This window comes from Gracilinanus agilis, chromosome 3, assembly GCF_016433145.1.
Source record: "Gracilinanus agilis isolate LMUSP501 chromosome 3, AgileGrace, whole genome shotgun sequence".
NCBI classification, from domain to species: domain Eukaryota; kingdom Metazoa; phylum Chordata; class Mammalia; order Didelphimorphia; family Didelphidae; genus Gracilinanus; species Gracilinanus agilis.
Window position 1 is genome coordinate 591526849 of NC_058132.1, and position 21927 is coordinate 591548775.

Genomic DNA, 21927 nt, shown 5'->3' on the forward strand with positions numbered 1-21927 from the left:
GAGAGAGAGAGAGAGAGAGAGAGAGAGAGAGAGAAAGAGAAAGAGAGAGAGAGAGAGAGAGAAAATGAGAGATCATTTAGTCAGTCACTCAATAGTTAGCCAGGCAGTGCCAGATTTGTGCTAAGCATTTAGTCTTTCCCCATCATTTGCAAAATGATAGGAAAAGTCAGAAGATGTTCTAACCCAGCAGTCAACTGGTAAAAAAATATTAACAACCAATTCTCTGAGGACTGGGGATGGGGAGAAGGTACTCTGAACACATTTTAAAATTTCATCTGCATTGTTAATATTTTTTCCCATCACTTTTTAAAGTCTAGACAAACAGCAAAACAACAAATCAATTTGTGGGTTGTATAGATTTCTGAGGTGTAAATGCTCCCATTGAATATTTAATAACCAGGTCTCCAGAACCTGTAGGAGCTGGCTTTATCAAACCTCGATATCCTATAAGGGTAAATTGAATTTTTTCACCAAAAAGATAAAGTATAGAATTTTAGCAAAAATAATAGATTTGGGAAATGACCGTAGACATAATTTAATTAAGACAATTTTCCAGATGAAGGAACTGAATGGAGAAGATTACTTGCCCAAAGTGTGGTAGGAGATAAGTGAAAGAATTTGGTTTACAAGGTCTTCTCATCTCAAATCTAGACTCTTCTGCTCTTCCTTCTGTAAGAGGTGGATTGACCAAAGGGGGACTAATCACCTGAAGGAAGGAAGGGTGAAAGAGTCTTTCATTTATGTTTCTTCTACCTACCTTCCCTATGTTTTGGGTAAGATGACTTCTAGATAGATGGGATTTTTCACAAGAAGCACATTGTGTGGAGTTCCCCCTCTGATACTAGCTATAATAGGGATAAGATGGGAATAGAAGAAAGAGAAGAAGTGAGACACCACAAATGCTCCTACAGAGGACTCCTCCTGCCTATGTGGGTCTGAGATCAATGAAAATAAGAGGGACACTTCAGAGGATAGATTTAGAGTCAGAGAGCATAGAATTAATTCCTATCTCTGAGACTGCATGGCAACTTCACAGAATTTCAGATTTAGAAGAAGGAACCTTATCTAGTCCAAATCATACTTGAATAGAAGCTCCCACTATATCATCTTCGGTGAGTGACTTGTCCCCAGTGACAGGGAATTCACTGCCTCCATTCCATTTATGGACAGATCTCCTTGTTAGGATGTTTTCTCTTAAACTGATTTTAAAAAATTTCAATTTCGACCCATTGCTTTTTGTTCTAGCTACTGGGACCAAGCAGAACAGTTCCTAATTCCTATAAAACCAGTACCCAAAGGCTGTTTTCATGTCTACTAATTCCCATCCCTTGCCCCACTCCAATCTTTTCTTCTTTAGGTTAAACATTTCTAGTCCTTCAAAAGAGGTTTCAACATAGATGGAATGGAGATGCCAACATTCATATACCGAAATTTTTACTGTTATGAAATACACTGAATCCTAGAGCTTTAAGAGGCCTTCGAGATTATTTAGTGTAACCCCCTAATTTTACGGAGGAGGAAATGGAGACCAAGAGACTTCCCTGAGCTTACACAACTGGCTAGGAGCTGAACCACAACTGTTCAACACCCACTATGGTGTTTTTTCCACTCTACTATGATTCAGTGTGAGTTTTCCTAGTGACATCATTACTCTATTTATGGCTTCTGTTTAAAGTCAAACAGAAATTAGTTTGACTTGATATTCAGGTGGGAGCAGCAGACCCATTTTAAGTTAATTCTGTCTCAGTCAGAAATTTACTGAATCCCAAACTAAATAATACATTCATTGTCCACTCAGTGAGGAAAACGATGATGAAATGTGGATAATATTTGTGTAAAATGTGCCAACCCTTGTCAAGGCATTTACCACACAGGTGCAGAAAGCAAGGAAGCCTGGCCAACAATGGCCCATTGTAGGCCTGGATGAGTTGGCACAAACAGAGTTTATTCTTTCTCCACTTCAGCCTCATAGAGTCCCTCTCCTCCTTGGAGACACAACCCAAGCACCATTTTTTTTTATGAAGCATTTCCTCAGCCCCTCAACATCTAGTACCCTCCTTCCCAAACTATCTTGAATTTAGCTACTTTCCTACATTTATATTTATTCCCTTTATATTTATGCTATATGTATTTATAGATGTACTTTCTTCCCATGTTAGAATATAAATTCCTTCTAAGTGGACATTGTTTCATTCTTTGTACTTATAATTCCAGAACCTAACACACTTTCTGGAACATAATGGGTGCTGTAAAAACACTTGTTAATTTATTAACTAAAAAAATTTAAGAAATGTTAATGAGCACTGATGGACAAAAAAGCAATGGACTAGACATTTCATACAATTGCTGCCATAGCTTTCTGGATAATAATTTTTTGGCTTGAAAAGAGAGCCTAGGAGAATCCTTTGGTGGACAAATCTCATGTGCTATCTCCCCAGAGTGTAGAAGTTGGTCTATCAGTGATTCCTTAGTTGTCCTGGCATTTCAGGATGATGCATAAGAAGATTTCTTTTAATTTGAAAGTAGTTAATTTTGCTTTTGATGAAGGTCAAGAAGCTTCTGGAGGGGGCAGCTGGGTAGCTCAGTGGATTGAGTGTCAGGCCTAGAGACTGGAGGTCCTAGGTTCAAACCCGGCCTCAGATACTTCCCAGCTGTGTGACCCTGGGCAAGTCACTTGACCCCCATTACCCCCCCCTACCACTCTTCCACCTAGAAGCCAATGCACAGAAGTTAAGGGTTGAAAAAAATAAAAGAAGCTTCTGGAATTTGTTTGGAGATCTCTTAATCGAATCAATTGATCATTAAGTATTCTCTGGGTCAAAAAAAAAATTAGTTGATCATTCATCTCCTGCATAAAAGAGAAGCAATAGGATGTGTTCCTATGATGCTTATGCTCATAGAACTCATTGGAACTCTTTCTTTTTTCTGAACTTGCATCAGTAAATTTCCTCTTGAAGAATAGTAATTAAGTCATAGGATTATAGAGCTATAACTATAAGGAAATTCAGAGGAAGGAGCCTACATTTCTTCCTGAATTAAATGAATTTCAAAGTCATTTCATCAGAAATATTTACTATATGCATTGCTTCATACAAGGTTCTGGGTTGAACTCATGTATTTATGTCTATATGCATATAATATATATAATTTATTTATGTAATTAGTTATACATTAATATATAATTATGTATTATATATTTTATAATATATCTATATAAAGTTTATACACAAATGATCATCTTATACCTTTGAGTTAAATAAAATACATCATTCAAAATCAATAGATTTGATAGTGTATTTGAGCTTGATATATATAATATATTAAACTCAAAGCTTCTAAGAGACTCAGAGGTCCAAGTATTATAGAGCAATAGACTCTGAATCATTGATTTGTAAACTATATTGGAAAAGGTTCCATGACACATTTCAGGTTCTTTGCTAAAATTCACTATGCTTACAGCCACCATGTTTCATTGTAGTGTGTTCTAAATGTCCCAGAGCTTGGAGGTATAAATCCTGTTCCATCCACTTAAAAACAATTTGAAAACCATTTTCTGTTCACACACACTCAAGAGTGTCTCAAACGTATTTTTAGCGCATTTTTAAGCTAAGACTTTTTGGTGCATCCTATAGATACTGCATTTGCTATTTTGTGTATCTCTTGTATTCCACCCTCACTATCTCCATCCAGGTGGAATCTAAGTTCCTTTGAGGGATGAAACTTTTGTTTTTGTATCCAAGAACCTAGAACAGCAAATAGCACAGAGTAGGCACTTAATAAATATTTGTTTAATTTAAAAGGATTTTTTTTCTTCCTGTTCATTGTGTTTAGTGTTGTGATCAAAGGTCACACACATACACACACATACACACACACACACACCACAAGTATCTCCTTCAACTTGGCTCTTGGTCATTTCTTTGTTGAGATTTCTGTTGCTTAAAGTCCACATTCATTTACTTTTCCCCTAGGGCTAGCACAGGAACAAATCATCCAACTGCAGCTGGCTCTCTCTTTCCAAGGGATGATATGACTTAGGCGTGATGCTGGCATTCCTTCTGAAGCACCATAAAAATAACTAGGGAAATATTTCAAATGCCTGCTGTCTGCACCACCAGTTCCCAAGCTAACACTCCATCTTCCTTGTCTTTATCAGCTGGTGGGAAGACTGATAGCCTCTAGAAAGGGGAAGAGGAGGAAACAAGAGGATCCTTTTTCATCACTTTAATAGTGAAGGAGGAAAGGAAGATGGCTGCATTTTGGTGAGAGCCAACAGGTTGCTACAGTGTCCTCAGCCCTTGGCTGGAAAGTTTGAGGGCTCCTGGGAAATGCTACATTCTGGTCCATCAGCCCACAGTGAAGCCCATCAGTCAGATGGAATGTACTGAATCTCAAGTGTTTGTCTACTGGGACAAATGAGCTTGCCAGTCTGGCTGCAGAGTCACAAGCACTCGGTAGGCTGACTCAGCAAAGAGACACGCTATCAGCTCTTTGGAAAGGGAAGGGTCATTTTAATTTTAGAAAGTGGAGAGAGGGAAGGAAGGAAGAGAAGGGGAAGCACCCAAACTATATGAGTAGAATTAATTTTGCTCATTAGCCCTTATTTCTGGGAGAAGTCAAGGCGGGATTTTTTTTTCTGGTGTCATCTTAATTGCTTTCTGTGTGGCAAAAAAAAGCAGGAGCTGCTGTTGCAAATTGATTATTTTTATTCTTTCTAGGAATTAATCTGACTCACGGAACATACTATATAACCATCTGCTTTCTCCAAAAGATTAATTCCTCTTAGGTCGATCCATCCCAACATTCAGAGCATCTCTTCAGAAAACATGCCAGTGTTGTATTATATATATTATATGTATATATGTGTAATATACATATATAATATATATTCACTATGGGTCTAGCACCGGTTTTTGCCTATTTTGGGGCATGTATATGATTTAGTAGTGTTTCTGTGTCCCTTTGGGAACCCAAGAATTTTTTGTAATTTTGGGGTTTTAAATTCCAGCAATCATGCTAAGGTTTCAGATACTAATTAGCTGTGGGAGCAAGTTACTTAATCTATGTTTGCCTCAGTTTCCTCAACTATAAAATTTGGGATAAGAATAGCACCTACTCTCTAGGATTGTTGTGAAATCAAGTGAAATAATATTTACATAGTGCTTAGCAACAGGGCTTGGCATCTAGTAGGCACTTAATAAATGTGTGTTTCCTTCCTTCCCTTAGGTTACCTTTCAGGAAAAAATAATTTTCATAGAAGTAGACTGTTAAAAAAGGAAAAACCCCAAGAGATCACTTAGTCTAGCTCCCTACAAATAATCAGAAGTTATTCTTAACTTTTTTTTTAAATCTGAGCCTGACATTTCATCAGCGAAAGGAACTTTGAAGAAGCAAATTCCTCCTGGGGTTTCCTGTGCTTATCTTCATAATTCCATTCATCCATAAGGCTCATCTCCTTTGGTAGCCACACAGTTCTTAAATGATATAATTTTATGCCATTTTTGTGGGTAATATATTTAGGAATATATTGCCTCTTAATAATAAGCCAACTATTCTTTGCATATTCGTCTTTACACATTTTATATTATTTGGTCTTCACAACAACCTTGTAAGATAGAGATGTAATTATCCCAGTTCTATAGATGGGAAAACTAAAATTGATAGAGGTTAAGTGGCTTTCCCCAAGGTCATACAGCTTGTTCCTGTCTGAGGCAAATTGAGCTCAAGTTTTCTTGGCTCCAAGTTATCAATTATGCCACCTAACTTATTTAGTGTGCTTTGGATCACCTGAAGTTAGGTGACTCAGAGGGTAGAGAGTGCTGGGTCTGGAATGAGGATGACCTGAGTTCAAATCTGGTTTCAGACACTCATTTGTTGTGGACTCTGGGAAAGTCATTTAACTCTGTTTGCCTCAATTTTCTCATTTATAAAATGAGCTGGAGAAGTATTTACAATAGGATCTTTGCCAACAAAAAACTCCAAAAGGGTCACAAAAAGTTGGACATGATTGAAAATGACTGAAAAACAAGGGTCACCTACAGCCTGGATTCTTACTGAGATCATTGTGTTCATGATGGAGATCATGATGGCAGCTGTATGTACTTGCTGGGAAAAGGCAGAAGCTTTAAACTTGGGTTTGGGGTAACTGAGCAGCTTGGAATCATAGTTAGTACAAGCAGAGCTCAGAGATATTGTGGTTTGGTTCCAGAACACCACAATAAAGCAAATATCACAATAAAGTGAGTCGCATTAATATTTTGGTTTCTCAATACATATAAAAGTTGTGTTTATACTATAGTGTAGTAGTAAAATAGTGTGTAATATAACATAGTGTATAATAGTAGTATATCAAATTAAATAACAAACACACTTTAATTAAAAATTCTTTATTATTAAAAATGCTAATCATCACTGTCTTCAGTGAGCTACAATCTTTTTGGTGGTTGAGAGTCTTGCCTCCATGTTGAAGATTTATACTCTAGCCACCATGGTAGGTATTTTACAAGATAAGATTGTAATAATTATGAAATAATATTTCTGGAAATAGATCTCTCTTCCAATATAATATTCTCATGGAGATAACTTTTGAGACATCAGCCTTTTCCTCACCATCAGATAAACATGTAGTCTCTGAGGTATGATTGCTTATCTCTCAAGTTATTTTCAACTGATAGTTGAAAGAGTTGCTCTTTATCACATTCCTGGCAAATGACAATTAAGCCTAAGCTGAAAATGAGGTGCTCTGGACATTATTAATTCAATGGCATAGATGCTTTTTTTTCCCCCAATGTCCTGTGACAAAGAACTACTCATTCACAATGACATGCAGGTATACGTTTGTGCTAAATTTAATTAAGTTCCTATTCCATGCAAGGCACTTTGCCAGATGCTTTTCACAAAGGTGAAAAATGACAATCCTAGCTTTCCAGCAGCTCCTGTTATGCTATTGGACATAGAATGTGTATGTGACTAAATTGAAAAATAAGGGAGAATGTTATGTTGGCAAAAGCTAGGCCTAGACAATGTGTTCTAGGGAAATTTAAAGAGAGAGAGAATTTTCACCTTTTGTGGTCAATGAAGGATTCATGGAAGAGGTGGGGGTCTGAAGTCCTATCAGGTTATCTTCTTTCAAATCACACCCCTACAGCTTCAATCTAGGTTATTTGCTTCCCTCTTGATATGTTTTCAGTGAAGGTCAAGAATGTCTGGTCTTCATACTATGTGTAAAGCTCCTTATGTAATAGCTCAATTCATAAGTTGCTTCTTTCAGTTAAAGTACTTGAAGAGCTTTAGACTGGGAAATATTTGAAGAATGCTGAAGTTCAGAATTCTCTGTTCTTTTAGGGGATGGTGATAGAGAAGCATTACTCATTATCTCAGCATTATTGTCAATGGGGATGCTTGAGTGTCTAAGGTTTGCTACACTTGCATTGTACAGTAGTAGAGAACCTAGCTCCTGCTTTTAAGAGGCTGGTAGTTTTTAAGACACCTTCATACTGTAGGGAATGTCTACCCCAGGCATATGAAGACTTCCCTTGACAGGAGGGGCAATTAAGAACAATTTGTTCCAACAGCCATGAAAGTGGGCTCTGTGCTGTGGAGTGCTTACGGTTTGGTTAGACATTGAAGAAGTCAAGGTCACCCACTGCATCCCAGGCCATGATTAGTCCTCTTAACTTTCCTCTTGGCATTGAATTTCAATGATTCTGGAAGGAGAGTGAGTTTGACTACTTTACACAACTCTGCCTTGTTTAAATCCAATTTACGCTAGAGTCAAAAGACATCACCCAATAATGTCATTTTGGTTGTCTTCAAAAGGGACCAATTAGTTTCCAAGAACTCTGATCCACACAATGGCCAACTACAATTTCACAAAACACATTACTCATTTCCATATTATGATGCATGGACTCATAATGCAGAAGGAGACAAATCTTTTCATATGTGGCCAATGTGTAGATTCGCTTCGCTTGACTATGCTAATTTTACACAAAGGAGTGTTTTTTTTCTAATTTTGGGGGGATAACTGGGAGGAATAGTGATGCCAAAAAAGGAAGCAAAGGATTAAGAAGAGAGTTTCATTGAAACATGTTTTTAAATGCACAGAAGAGAACAGAAGGAAGTTCAGAGCAAGACATTGGCAAGCAAGATAGCTTTGAAACTAATGTGTTGAATTTATTACATACTTTAAAAAAAGAAAGCTGTATATAATGGATATTTGTGGTTTCACATATAATCCTCTTTTTCTATTCTTTGAGTATGAAAATGTTCATGGTTGTTATTGTTTGTCAAATTAAGAATAAAAAACCCAACCACTTCAAAAAAAAAAACAGGCTAGTAATTTAAACAAATAGGATGAGCATTTGTCCGTATTTTATTCTTTTCCATGTTACATTCCAAAATGGGGTTTTGTTGGGTTGGGTTTTGTCCTCTACTCCTCTTCACAGAATTTTTGAGTTGGAGGGGTTGGGGTGTTGGGGCTCTGAAGTCATTTGATCTTGTTCTGAAATAGGTATTCCCTTTGCAACATCCCTGACAAGTAGACACCTAAGTTCCTACAATGGAGAACTTACAGTACTCTTGGGGAAATGTCACCCCTCTTAGATAACTATGGTAATAAATCTCCTTATATCGTACCTAAATCTGCTTCTCATTGATTCATTGTTCTATGCATTGCAAGCAAGGTCATTTGTTTACTCTCTGCTATATATAACCCTTATTGTTGTTGCTTCCAGGTCATCATGGACTGACATCTTCTTTCCATCAGACTTTCTCTTTTGCACTACAAAACCCTGTCCCAAACTCATCTCTTCCATGAAGGCGCCCTGTGTCATTTCCTACAAAAAAGTCTTTCTTGGTTAGTATTTGCTCTCCTCTCCATCCTCTCTATGCTATATTTATTTGGTATTTCCTTATTTGTCTATATGTTGTTTCCTTTCAGTATATAATGTCAGCTCCTCAAGGGCAGGGGCTCTCTTTCTTTTCGTTTTCCTACCTTCATTCCCTCATAGTGCCTTTCATTTAGTCAACTCTTAATTCATTCTTGTTGAACTTAATTAAATGAATCCTTCCTACACTAGCCCACTCAATTCTGGTCACTCACACCAGCTTAACAAGCTATTAGCAAGGGTGAAACTGTAATGAATGGATAACAGATTTTATGTTCTACTGATGGGTTCCATTTGAATTGGTCTGGCTTCTCCCTTCATCAGACTGTTAGGGTCAAACAACTACAGAATCTGAGTGGGAAGGGACCTCAGAGGCCATCAAGTCCAACTCAGAATAGAACCAGAATTCCCTCTATAACACCCCTAAAGATCTGGGGCTGGGGGTGAGTCACGAGGGAGAAACTCAATACCGTTTCCATTTGTGTTACCCTATAAACACCTTGGATGGGCCTCAAGAACAATGTAGGCATTCATACAAATAAATGTTGCTGGCTGACTCTTGCTTATTAATTAAATGGTGGGACAGACTTGGCTTGGTAGACAGGGGAGTGGAAACTATAAATCTTGGCTTGGGAAAGGCACAGAATGATCAGGATGGAATACACGGCCTCTCGCCTTAAGGTTGCTGTTCTCATGGAAGAGATCAGTACTGACTCAGGGCAACATCCTTACCATCTGACAGCTGTTTGGCTGTTTCCTGACTTGTGCTCACAGTTTAGTTCCTAGAGCACATATGCTCCACAGACTTCAAGATACAAATAGAAAGGGATTACATTTTTTAAAAAAAATGTAGTTTCCAAAAATAAAACATAACTAAATACAATCCAGTACTGACAGAGGGAAGGAAAGCCAAAGCTTTTAACCCTGTCATTGAAATTGTTCCTGATCCCACACGGAACATTTTGTTCAGTATTTTCATTGAAGTCAGGTTCGAGTAATGAAAAGCAGTTGAGTTTAGAAACCTAATTATTGCATCATTCTACCGAGTCCCTCGAAGCTTTCATGGGGTCAGATTTAATGTAGAAATAAAATTCACATCATTGATGGATCAGGGGTGAGGGTGGGTAGGACTGGCCTTATGAGAAAACATTGTTGATAGGATGGAGATCTTCATCCATTCCTTAAATGGCTCACTATAAGATTTCAGGTCTGTCACTTGATCAGTTATCATGGAAGAAAGAGAACTGAATGTATACAGTAGAAATCATCCTCACAAGAATGTCAGGGGATGATGCTATAGAGTCAAGGACTGATGCTCTAGAGACTGTGGTCTTGTAGCTCTTATACTCATCCCCTGGGGCATGTGAGTCTTTATAATGTTTTCCCATACTTACCTTCAATTTTCCACATGGTAGAACTGTAGGATAAGTAGTCAGTGTGTAAGTGGGAGCTGGGTACCACCAATTTTCAACATTTTCCAGCTTCTATTACCATTGTTAATTAATTAAAGTGTTTTATTGAATGATTTCCTTAAACTTGTGGCCTGGCGCTCTTTAAAAGCAATTTGAAAAATCTACTAAATAGCCAATTAAATAAATTTTAAAGTGCCTTTAAACTCTGGGGGTCTATTTTTCAAAAGAGTATAATTACCATATTTACTCATTTTACTAACTCGCTTTTATAATTCCTCCCAACCCTCCGTTTTGAGGACAATATTAAGAAAAAATGTGTTTCCTGATAATCCCTCCTACTTTTTTTTTTCTCTCCCAGCATTGAAACAGCAACCCTGGCTTCCAGCAGGGGCTGCTTGGGGACTTTCTGAGCATCCATCTGTTTCACAGCTGGAGGAAGAACAATCTAGATAAGAGCAAAGCCATTCTTCCTAAAAACCCTTTTTGTTTCATACAACTCAATTTCTTAAGTGAGAGAATCCTTTTTCTCTTTAAGTAGAATGTACTTTGTCTTAGCCAAAGCAGGCAAAGGTTTAAATGACATGGATATCAAACAGTTCTCAACACTGGCTGGTGGGTATTGGGAAAAGTGAGGGCACACCAGAGCTCATCCTCTCATTCCAGCTGGCTTCTCTATAGCTTTCTTTCTTGGGTTTATTTCCTTTGAACATCTCTAGAGTTGTCAAAGCCATCAACTATGGCTAGCAGTGAATTGAAATGATCACTCTTCAGTGATGACCTCATTATTTCATTCCCTATATTGTTTGTTCCCAATTTTCTCTTTACTCCTTAAGTTACTGTTACTAACCATGATTCTCCCTAAGAAAACTGAGGTCACCTGTATTGAATTTCCTTTTTTCTCTCATTCTACACCTCAATCCCCCTCAACATCATACTCCTTCCATTTATTTTTCCTTTTTCCCAGTCTTGGAGAAAGAAGTGACCCTTCTCTTCTCTAAGACTAATCCATTTGCTTCCTTTCTCCTCCCATCTGGGAGTTTATTCTATCAATCATCACTTTTTGTAATCTTCAATCTCTTTTATTTCCTGACTCTTTTCCTATTTCCACATTAGATCATCCTTTTATTATCTCTTGCCCAAGATTATTGCAACAATTTACCTGCCTCCAGTTTTTCCCTTCTGCAAAATGACTTACCACTCTTCTACTCAAAGAGCTTCACTGGCTCTCTATTCTGGCTAGAATAAAATACAAACTTTGGCACTTAAAGCCCATCTCTATTTGACTTTCACTTATTTTTCTATCCTGATGTTGTATTGATCCCCTTCTTTTATTCTCTGTCCCAGCTAAAAACGTCCTACTTGCTAATCACCACCTACATACTTCCACCATTATTCCTTTGTAAAAGTTATTATGTCTCATGACTAAAATGATCTCCTTTCTCAAATCCACCTCTTGGGACTCCCTAGTTCTCTTCAAGGCTTAGCTAGGGCTCTTTGCCATTGGTGCTTTCTTTGTGGTCAATCATTTTGTATATATTTTCTATCCATTTATTTGATTTTCTGTTAATTTCTCCCATAAAATACGAGCTGCTGGAGGGTTCAGATCTCTTGTTTTTGACATTTTCTGTACACATCTAGTAAACACTTGTCGATTAGAATTGAATTTAGAAGATTTGGCTAGGAGAGAGTGGGAGTAAAAGCTCTATTGAGCATTTGTGGCTACAATTTACCTCAATCCTAACCCCAGATTAATGAGCTAAGCCTGAAGCAATTTCCTGTTCTTTGGTCCTAAACCAAAGATGCTTAAACAATAAACTTGGAACTTGAAAAGAAAGCACTTCTTAAATGTAGACACCAATTTTTAATCACTGCAAATTACTATGTGCTCACTATTTCTCCTCTTCTTGTCTTTTTTTTTTTGCAAACATATGATCATAACAGTTTAACATAATTGTTTCAATGAATTGAACTGTTTGGTTCATGCAAGACACTTTACCAGGCATCCTTGCAGATATAAAGATGAATAACAATGCGAATTTAGGTAGTACTTTAAGGGTCATGAAACCATTTTTCCACAATAGAATTGAGAACTAGGGAGTGGGAATAAGGTTTAATAGATAAGAAAACTAAGGCTTAAAGGTTACTGGGAAGCAGATAGAGAGTTGGACCTGGCATAAGAAAACCCTCAGACTCTAGCTAGCTGTGTGATCCTGGGCAAGTCACTTCACTTCTGTATGCCTCACTTTTCTCCTCTGTAAAATGGGAATAAGAATAGCACCTACCTTCCAGGATTATTATCCAATAAAATAATATTTGTAAGTGCTTTGTGAACCTTAAAGTTTAATGTTTGTTACTGTTATTAAGTGTCTTGGCAAAGGATAAAGAATTTAGTGGTAGATCCAGAATTTAAATTCAAAATCTCTAACCCCAAATTAAGTCCTGAAGGCAAAGGATGCAAAATCACAGATTTGGCTGAGGAAGTGAACTATGAAGTTATAAGTGAGCTATGAAGATGGTATCTAAGAATGGGATTTGGATTTCTGGACTTCGACGGCTTTAAATAATGAAATGACAAGTAATGACCTAGGATAGAGGGAGCCTGATAAATGCTAATCACAATTAGTGTGTGGGCAGCTGGGTGACTTAGTGGACTGAGAGCCAGGCCTAGAGATGGGAGGTCCTGGGTTCAAAAATGACCTCAGATATTTCCTAGTTCTGTGACACTGGGCAAGTCACTTAACCCAATTATAAGGAAGATAAGGATTTTTTTAAAAGAATACTTGACGATCCTTGACAAACGCTTGATATCTTGCAAGTCCAATCAGACCTTTCAAAATAAGAAGGATGAGGGAGGGCTACAACTACCTATTTTATATCTCTCAAGTTAGACACTAAAAACTGTAGTTGGGAAGGAAGAAGAGCAGCTGAGAGACCCAGGAGTTACAGAAGACAAAATACAAGAAAGATCCAGGAGTAAAATCTACAGATTCAAATGTGCAAACTTTAGACAATGGATAAGATGAACTATATAGGTCTTAATTCAAGGGGACAAATTTAACCTGATAGGAATCATGGAGACTTGGTGGGATGGAACTTATGGCTAGAATGTTGTCTCTGGATGAATTTACACTATTCAAATGAGATAAGATAGGTGAAACAGAAGGGGACAATTGTGTGTACTATGTAGGAACCATACAAGGAAATCCAGGAATGGGATGCAGGAAGGAATACACAGTGGAGAGCTTCTAATGAATATCAATGGAAGGAAAAACAAATTGCTATTGGAGTATATTACAGGCCAATTGGACTTCAAGAGGATGAGCAGTTACTGAGATTTTATTTTTAGCTCTTTCTCTGACAAAAGCAGAGCAGCTAATAATTTCTTGTCTTGTTTTAATGATAATTTCATTTTTCTAAAGATGAAGTAACCAGTTCTGGATCTGATTCTCAAAGAAACTGGTTTCTGGGAATGAAATGATAGAAACCTTGGAGGAAGGGAACAATTCCTTCTAGTGTCTGTGATAGAAGACAGGGGAACTGGGCATAGGCTGACTTTCACCTTATATTTTTGAAAGCAGATTCCACAGAATTCAGAAGAGGAATGATAAGTGGATCCCAAGAACTAAAATTTCTACAAGTAAGAACCCAGGAGGTTTGGAAAATTCTCAAAATGAAGTTCTGAAGTGGCAAAGAGAAATAATTCTAATGAGGAAGAAAAATAATTGCCTGGAGATTGATGTGAATATACAGAGGACTTACCAGTCTACTCAGATTTTAATTTTAGCATATGTGCTGCCGAAGCGAGCACGCTACTTAGATTTTAAAAAGATGTCTACAGAAGAAGGAAGCAAGAACAGATAACTAAGAATGAATATAATAAAATCATGGCATAGTCCTGTAAAATGGTTTAAGGAGTGACAAAACTCAAAGAACTGAGGCAGGTGATGAAAGTTAAAAACAATAAACAATTAGGATTATCAATACTAGGCAGGGGAAAACAGAGGTATATGGGAGCCAACACATAAAGACTTAAGAGAGTGTGAATATTTACAACTTAAAAATTGCAAATGCTACAAATCAGGACTTGATTATTGTTTTGTTGATCAAGAAAATGTTAATAAATTGAATTTAAAAGTATGTTGTCTGTCTGTCTATGTATCTATGCATCTATGCATCTATGTATCTATGTATCTATGTATCTATGTATCTATGTATCTACGTATCTATGTATCTATGTATCTATGTATCTATCTATCTATCTATCTATCTATCTATCTATCTATCTATCTATCTATCTATCTATCTATCTTTTTTGAAAACAGGTTGCTGGTCCACATCCTTGGCTAGGACTATTTATTGCCTTGAGTGGATGGGACAATGATACCTGACACTGAGGAGGCACTCAATTGTTATTTTGCTTTCATTTTCTCTGACAGAAAGGATACCTTTTGAACTAAAGAAAATGAAACAAAAATGGCAGATGGGGAGTTGATACCCAACATAAATAAGCAAATAGTTAGAAAGTCCCTAACTGCCTTTTAATGATTTCAAGTCATCTGGATTTCATGACTTACAACCTTCTGTACTGAAAGAAATGGAGGATATAATTGCTAGGCTACTCTCAATAATCTTTGAATTATCATGGAGAACAGGAAAGACATCATTGGACTAAAGAAGTGCAAATGTCCTGATTAAAAAAAAAAAAGGTGGAGGATAGAAAAAAAGAGTTTGTGAACTATAGGCCAAGGAGCTTGATTGCAATTCTTGAGAAAATTCTAAAATGAGTAGAGAATAAGGAATGTTCACAATTTGTCTTATGCAGTAAATGTTATTATACTGTTTTACAGCGAGAGAAACTGAGGCATACAAAAATATGCCCAGGGTCATGTAAGTAGAAAGTATTTCAGAACAGATTTGAACCCAGAATGCTGGGCCTGGAGTCAGCAAGACTCATCTTTCTAAATTCAAATCAGGCCTCAGACACTTAATAGCTGTGTTATTCCAGACAAGGCCCTGTTTGCTTCAGTTTCCTCATCTGCAAAATGAGCTGGAGAAGGAAATGGCAAACCACTAGAAAGCCTCAAATGGAGTCATGAAAAATGATGAACATCTTTCCAGATGCCAGTCTCTATCTACTGCACTACCTCGCTGTAAAGGATATATATCACAAAGATTCATCATGACTTTATCAAGAACCAGGCATAACAGGCACACCTTAATTTATTTTTTATTAAAAGCAATATGTGAAGAGAAATTTCTGGATATAGTTTACCTAGATTTCAGGAATCCAATTCAGCAAATATTTGAAAAAAAAATCAATGAATTGTATTTTTTGTTATTTGTACAATTTTCTATCTTTGTTGTTGTTCAGTCATTTTAGTCATAACTAACTCTTTGTGAACCTATCTGGGGTTTTGAGTCATTTACCATTTCCTTTTTCAGCTCATTTTACAGATGAGGAAACTGAGGCGAACAGGGTCAAGGGACTTGCCCAGGGTCACACAGTTGAATTTAGATCTTCGTGATTCCAGACCCCATGTCCCTCTAGCTGTCTTTCTACAGGATCATTAATCTAGACCTAGAGCTAGAAAGACCCTCAGAGATTGCTTTGTCCAACCCCTTTCTCTCACAGATGAGGAATCTCATCTGCAAAATGAACTGGAGAAGGAAATGGCAAACCACTAGAAAATGTCAAATGGAATCATGAAAAATGATGAACAAAAACTTTCCAGATGCCAGACCTGAGGTCCAGAGAGACATACCAGGTAGTAAATGGCAGAACAGGGAATCAAACTCTGTATTTTCTTCTTTTTAATTCTTCTTTAAACCCTTACCTTCCATTTCAGAATGAATACTAAGCATTTTTTTAAAGCCTAACAGTGATAAGGGCCAGGCAATTGGGGTTAAGTGACTTGCCCAGGGTCATAAAGTGCAATAATTCTTAATATCATTTTATGGAATATTCCCAATAACCCAAAGCCACCTTAGCACGCCTTCACTCTTTCTTTACCATTCTTAGCATGAACCTGATGTAGGCATTTTAGACCCATGGTCTGTTGTTCTTACTTCCAAATTAGTAACTGTTCCATATCTAGTGATTGCTCCAGGGGCAATGGCAGCCTTCTTCTAGGTTTCTTTGTTGGAACACTAGTGGTTGGTTATCCCCTGTGTTGCTAGAAAGCTATTATCTTGGGGCAGCTGGGTAGCTCAGTGGATTGAGGGTCAGGCCTAGAGACAGGAGGTCCTAGGTTCAAATCCAGCCTCAGACACTTCCCAGCTGTGTGACCCTGGGCAAGTCACTTGACCCCCATTGCCCAACCTTACCACTCTTCCACCAAGGAGCCAATTCACAGAAGTTAAGGGTTAAAAAAAAAAGAAAGCCATTATCTCATGGAGCATCCTCCTGGGCAACGGACTGGATAAAATCTCTTTCAATACAATTAGGTCTCATCCTCCTTTAAGAGATTTCCAAAATGGGTTGAATCCCGACTTTGATACTTCCTCTGGGATTTTGGGCCAGTCACTTTAGACCTCAGTTTCTTCATCACTAAAATGAAGGATTGGGAGGCAACTAGGTGGCTCCACAGATTGAGAGACAGACCTACATCTGTGATGTCCTGGGCTCAAATTTGGTCTTAGTTGCCTGATCCTGGGCAAATCACTTATTCCCCCATTACCTAGTTCTTACTGTTCTTCTGCCTTGGAACCAATAAACTATATTGAAAATGAAAGGTTGGACCTGATGACCTATCAGTCATCCTAAGGCAAGAATTCCTTGAAAACCTTTAAAGTTTTCACAACTCTTACTAAAAGACAAGAAGCCATTTCTTATAGCATCTTTATAAAATTTCATTCTGCCTTTTATCCATCCTAAAAGTCCTTTTTTGTTTCATTTTTACTTCTCTATTCTCATCCTAGCTTCAGTGAAGGTAGAGAGCAAAGCTAATAATATATCTCTCCATTATTCTTATCTTAGCACAAGGTGAAACGATTATATAACTGTACTTGCTCTCTCTGTGCTCCTCCAGGCCCCCTTTAATCTCCTATTGTTAAGCATTCCTTTTTTTAAGTGCTATTGCCTGATCTCTGCCCTTGGACATGTAAGTTTTAGATGTCCTACTTAATATGGACAAATGTAACCACCAAAATGGCAGCTGTAGGAATAGCTGGGATGGTTCCCAGGCCAATGTGTGCACACCTGGCTGGGGATGTCACTCTTCTTCCAGGAAGCATCCTTTCTTTTGGATGATACGTCTGACTTTGACTCCTGGCATCCGTCCTTAATGTCTCGTCTCACAGATGCTGCCCCATTTGTGACATCCAGGTAAATCCAAGAGCTTTTACTTGAGTGGCTCAAAGGAGTTACTGTGTGATTTGACAGTCTCACTATTGTCTCTGGAAACTCTATCACTAAGTTCAGGTAACACTCGGAGAACACTCTGGAGAAAAGGGTTCTATTATCAATGGCCTTGATGAGAGGTGCTTGTTCTCAGGGCTCTGAGGGGAGGGCAAAGCCCAGATATGTTCAGTTTTAGGGAGTCCAGCCATTCTGAATTCCATTATAATTCTCTCTCCAGCAGATTGCCAACATGTGCTTGCCAAGGCTTTGGTAGGAATCACTGCTCTTTTCCAGGGTTTCAGCAGCAAAGCTGAGATTTGATCACAGGTGTCTACTGGCTCCTTTTTCCCCCCTTCGTTTTAGGGCTGTGAACTTTTCAACTCCATCAAATTGGGAAACAACCCCTACCACAAATGTAAGTTGGGATCCTGAACCATTACAGAAGCCCATGGATTTGTTCTTTGGTTCCAAGACTTAACCTCCTTGTCTTCTCATTGCCATCAATGACTGTTTCCTATCAGGGCTTAACTCTCTCCCCTGCCTGTTTTGCTGAAGAATCAGGACGTGGGGCCGAGCACTGTTGGCCCTCAGCCTGCTGTGTTCCTCAAGCAATCACATAATTATCTTGGCTTCTCAAAGCACTTACTGATAGCTGAACAAACAGTCAGAAAACAACAGGGGGAGAGTGAAAAACAATGAATCAGAGTTTCCAGAAAAGCTGTCCCAGGAACATAAGAAAATGGTAAATTGAGCTCACTTCTAATTTCTTGCTTGACTACTTTTTGTGACTTTTAGATCCAACTCCTCCCTCTCTCTTTTCCTTCTTTTCATGATATTAGAGTTTGAGTATTCAGCTCAGAGTCAAGGATGTTCTTCAGATGTTTCTTGACTCTCTGGACAAAGGAGTCTGGGTTAATCTTCTCAATGTTTTCTTCTTCACTATGTCTAGGTGTGAGCCCCATTTTCTCTAATAGCACCAGGCTTTACTTTAATCTATGTCTATCACTCTCTCCTCTTTGGAGTCGTCTGATTCCCTGGCCACTAGAAGGGAAAGGATCTTTCCTTTCTGGGTTCCCCAAATTGCTTATCTTTGGTGTTAGGCTGTCCTACATTTTCTTGCTATTACCTCATTTTTTAGGATTGTAGACAGAGCTGAAAGAGACCTTAGAGGCCATCTAGTCCCATCTTCTCATTTTTATATATGGAGCTGAGACTCTTAGATATAAAGGGATGTATCTACCAGTCATATAGGTAATACATGACAGAGTTGAAATGTGACCCACTTTTTTGAGTCTATATTGCTCTTTTCAACATACCACTCTTTCCTCTTTCCTAATCATTTCTATGGTGTCTGGCTTTAGGATATCTTATTTATTTCATGACTTAGGGTAACAACTTTGCCCTCTTCCATGTGATCCAGTAGTTAGCTAGGTAGCACATTAGATAGAGTGATGGATTTAGAGTCAGGATGATTTGAATTTGAATCCTGTTTCAGACATTTACTAGCTGTATGACCCTAGACAAATCACTTAAGCTTTCTTAGGAGTGGTTTTCTCACTTATAAAATATTATTAAAATATAATAATACCACTTATCTCCCAGGTTACCATAAGAATCAAATGAAATAATACAAACAAAAACTTAATAAATTTTAAAGTGTTGTTTAAATGCTAGTTATGGGGGGCATCTAGGCATTTAATATATCGAGAACCATACATAGAGATAAGAGACACTGGGTTCAAATCTGGCCTCAGACATTTCCTAGTTGTGTGATCCTGGGCAAGTCATTTAACCACATTTGGCTAACCTTTCCCACTCTTCTGCCTTGGAACCAATGCACAGTATTTATTCTAAGTCAAAAGGTAAAAGTAAGAAAGGAAAAGAAAAGAAAGGAAGAGAAAAGAAAGGAAAAGAAAAGAAAAGAAGAGAAAAGAAAGGAAAAGAAAAGAAAAGAAGAGAAAAGAAAGGAAAAGAAAAGAAGCTCCTTTACCTTCTGTTTTATCTGGTCTCCAGGTCCAGTCTCCCTAATGGTCATGAGTTGGGGTGCAGGATGACTGACTCTGATAAGCCTAGTGGTGGGGTGAAATAAGGCACTCACAGGTTATTAAATAATTAACAAAAGGAGGTTTACTTAGGTATAACATAGAAAGAATATTCAACAAAAATACTGTAGTACGTAGCTTAGGTAGACACAGTTTCCCTCACCTCCTTATGGAAATACATTTGTCAATAGGACAAAGTATGATGACTCATGGTTTTGGGGTATTTGCCATGTCTGAAGTTTCCACATTCCCCATGGATAGATCTTTTTATGCCCCCAGGTGACCAGGAAAACCATGTCAATACACTCAGGAGCCAAAAGGAAGCAGCATCAAGGGAGGTGGCGGGGTCATTTGGGTCCTGTTAATATCTAGGTCCCATTTTTAGAGAGAACTGGCCTAACCGGTCTCCGAAGGGGATGGGAAAACTCTGGTAGATATTCGTTCTATCACAGTCAAAGAAAAGTACTTTCACTGTACTGTGTGATCCATCTGTTAGCTCTGGTGTGCTCTCATTGTTCACTAGTCAAAAAATGAATCAACTCCTATTTCTAAAACTCAAGGCTCTATTCTTTATGAATGTCATCTAGTACCTATACCTGCCATCTGAGTTCAGCTATTTACTAGTGGAGAAATGAGTAGTGATTAACTCTTATTTACATATTAATAGCTAGCCAACCATATCTGGACCAAAGAAATGATCATTACTCCTCATCATTGTTCATACTCCCTAGGATTGACCCTCTGATAACTTAAGATTCAATGATCCACTCAAATTCTTAGAATATGGGAACATTTAAGGCATACAGTATAGTGTGAACAAATGCAGAGAGACAGGATATCTCAAGGTCTGGACATGGAACAGATGGTAGTCTAGCCTGTTTGGAACATAGACTGTTGGGATATGTGTATATATGTGAGACAGGGTAAAAAAGATAAATTAGGAAGGGTCTCGAATGCCCGACTAAGGAGATTAAACTTTATTTAGAAGGGAATTGACTTGAAAATCATGGATGAGTTTTGAACAGAGGAGTGGAAAGTGATGATGGCATAACAGATGAGAGATTAACTTTCTCAAGTGTCTAAAGGACTTAAATGAGCTTATTTGCATTGCTATAATACAAAGTTCTAAACACATAATGAAATTTATATACAAATCACGGGGACCAGATCTTAAGCCCTTACATAGCAGATCAATTCCCACTATACAATAAATCCCCATCCCCCAAAGGGCAACTAACTGGTTGCCCCACTTCTATTTGAAGACCTCCAAGAACACAAATCCATTGGACTTGTTTAACCCTAGTTCTTTTTATCCTATTCACTTCATTCCTTTAGTAACTGGATGGATATTCCTGTTGCCTTACCCAGTTTGTTGATTTTGTTTCTGCTCATCATTCTTTTGAATCTAGCCTGCTGACTAGAATCCATTTGCTTCAGTTTTATTTCCATAGTTTTCCATCTGTGAACTATACTTCCCAAATGTCTCTTCAAGAGAGATACCTGGTTAGCTGCCATCTTCTGAAAGATGGAACCTCTGGACCTCCTAGATGTTCCCTTCAGTGTGACTTCCTCCTGATAAATGTTTTGTGCCTTTGGACAAGACACTCCTTTAATTCCTTCTTTCCTAGAATTTTTGGTAGAGAATGGTGCACAGAAAGCAGTCAGCAATAGCATCTCTTTTCCTTCAACCCAAACTATTTTCAGCATCTCCCCCTTGCCTGGACTTTATTGTTAGCATTGCCTTTCTTCTTCCACTACTGTTCTAATGCTCTAAAGACCTCTTCATGAAAAGACTGAAGCCCCAGGAATCCTCACCAAGGGAAGAGGTTGAAGCATCTCCTTAAATGAACCACTCTGATTTATTGCAGTCACAAAATCTGCTTTTCAGAAATGAAATTTAGGCTTAATTCTTCATTCTACAGAAGCAACTAGAAAACAGAATATCTACTCAATACACCTGCTATTTGTTTATTTGAAATGGCAATCAGTTTGAATTTTACCTCCCTTTATATTTACTATATTGATAATGGTATGTAGGCATGATGAGTGCCAATACACTCCCATATTTCAAAAAATTATTGAATCAAGAAGAGGCATCATTAAATTAATACCATTTTAAAGCTCAAATGGATTTCAGAGATGATTGAGTCCCTACCCTTCATTTTGTAGTTGAAGATACCAAGTCCCATTGTAAGACTGACTTGCTAAAGGCCACAGTTAATGGCAGAATCAGAACTAACCTGGGT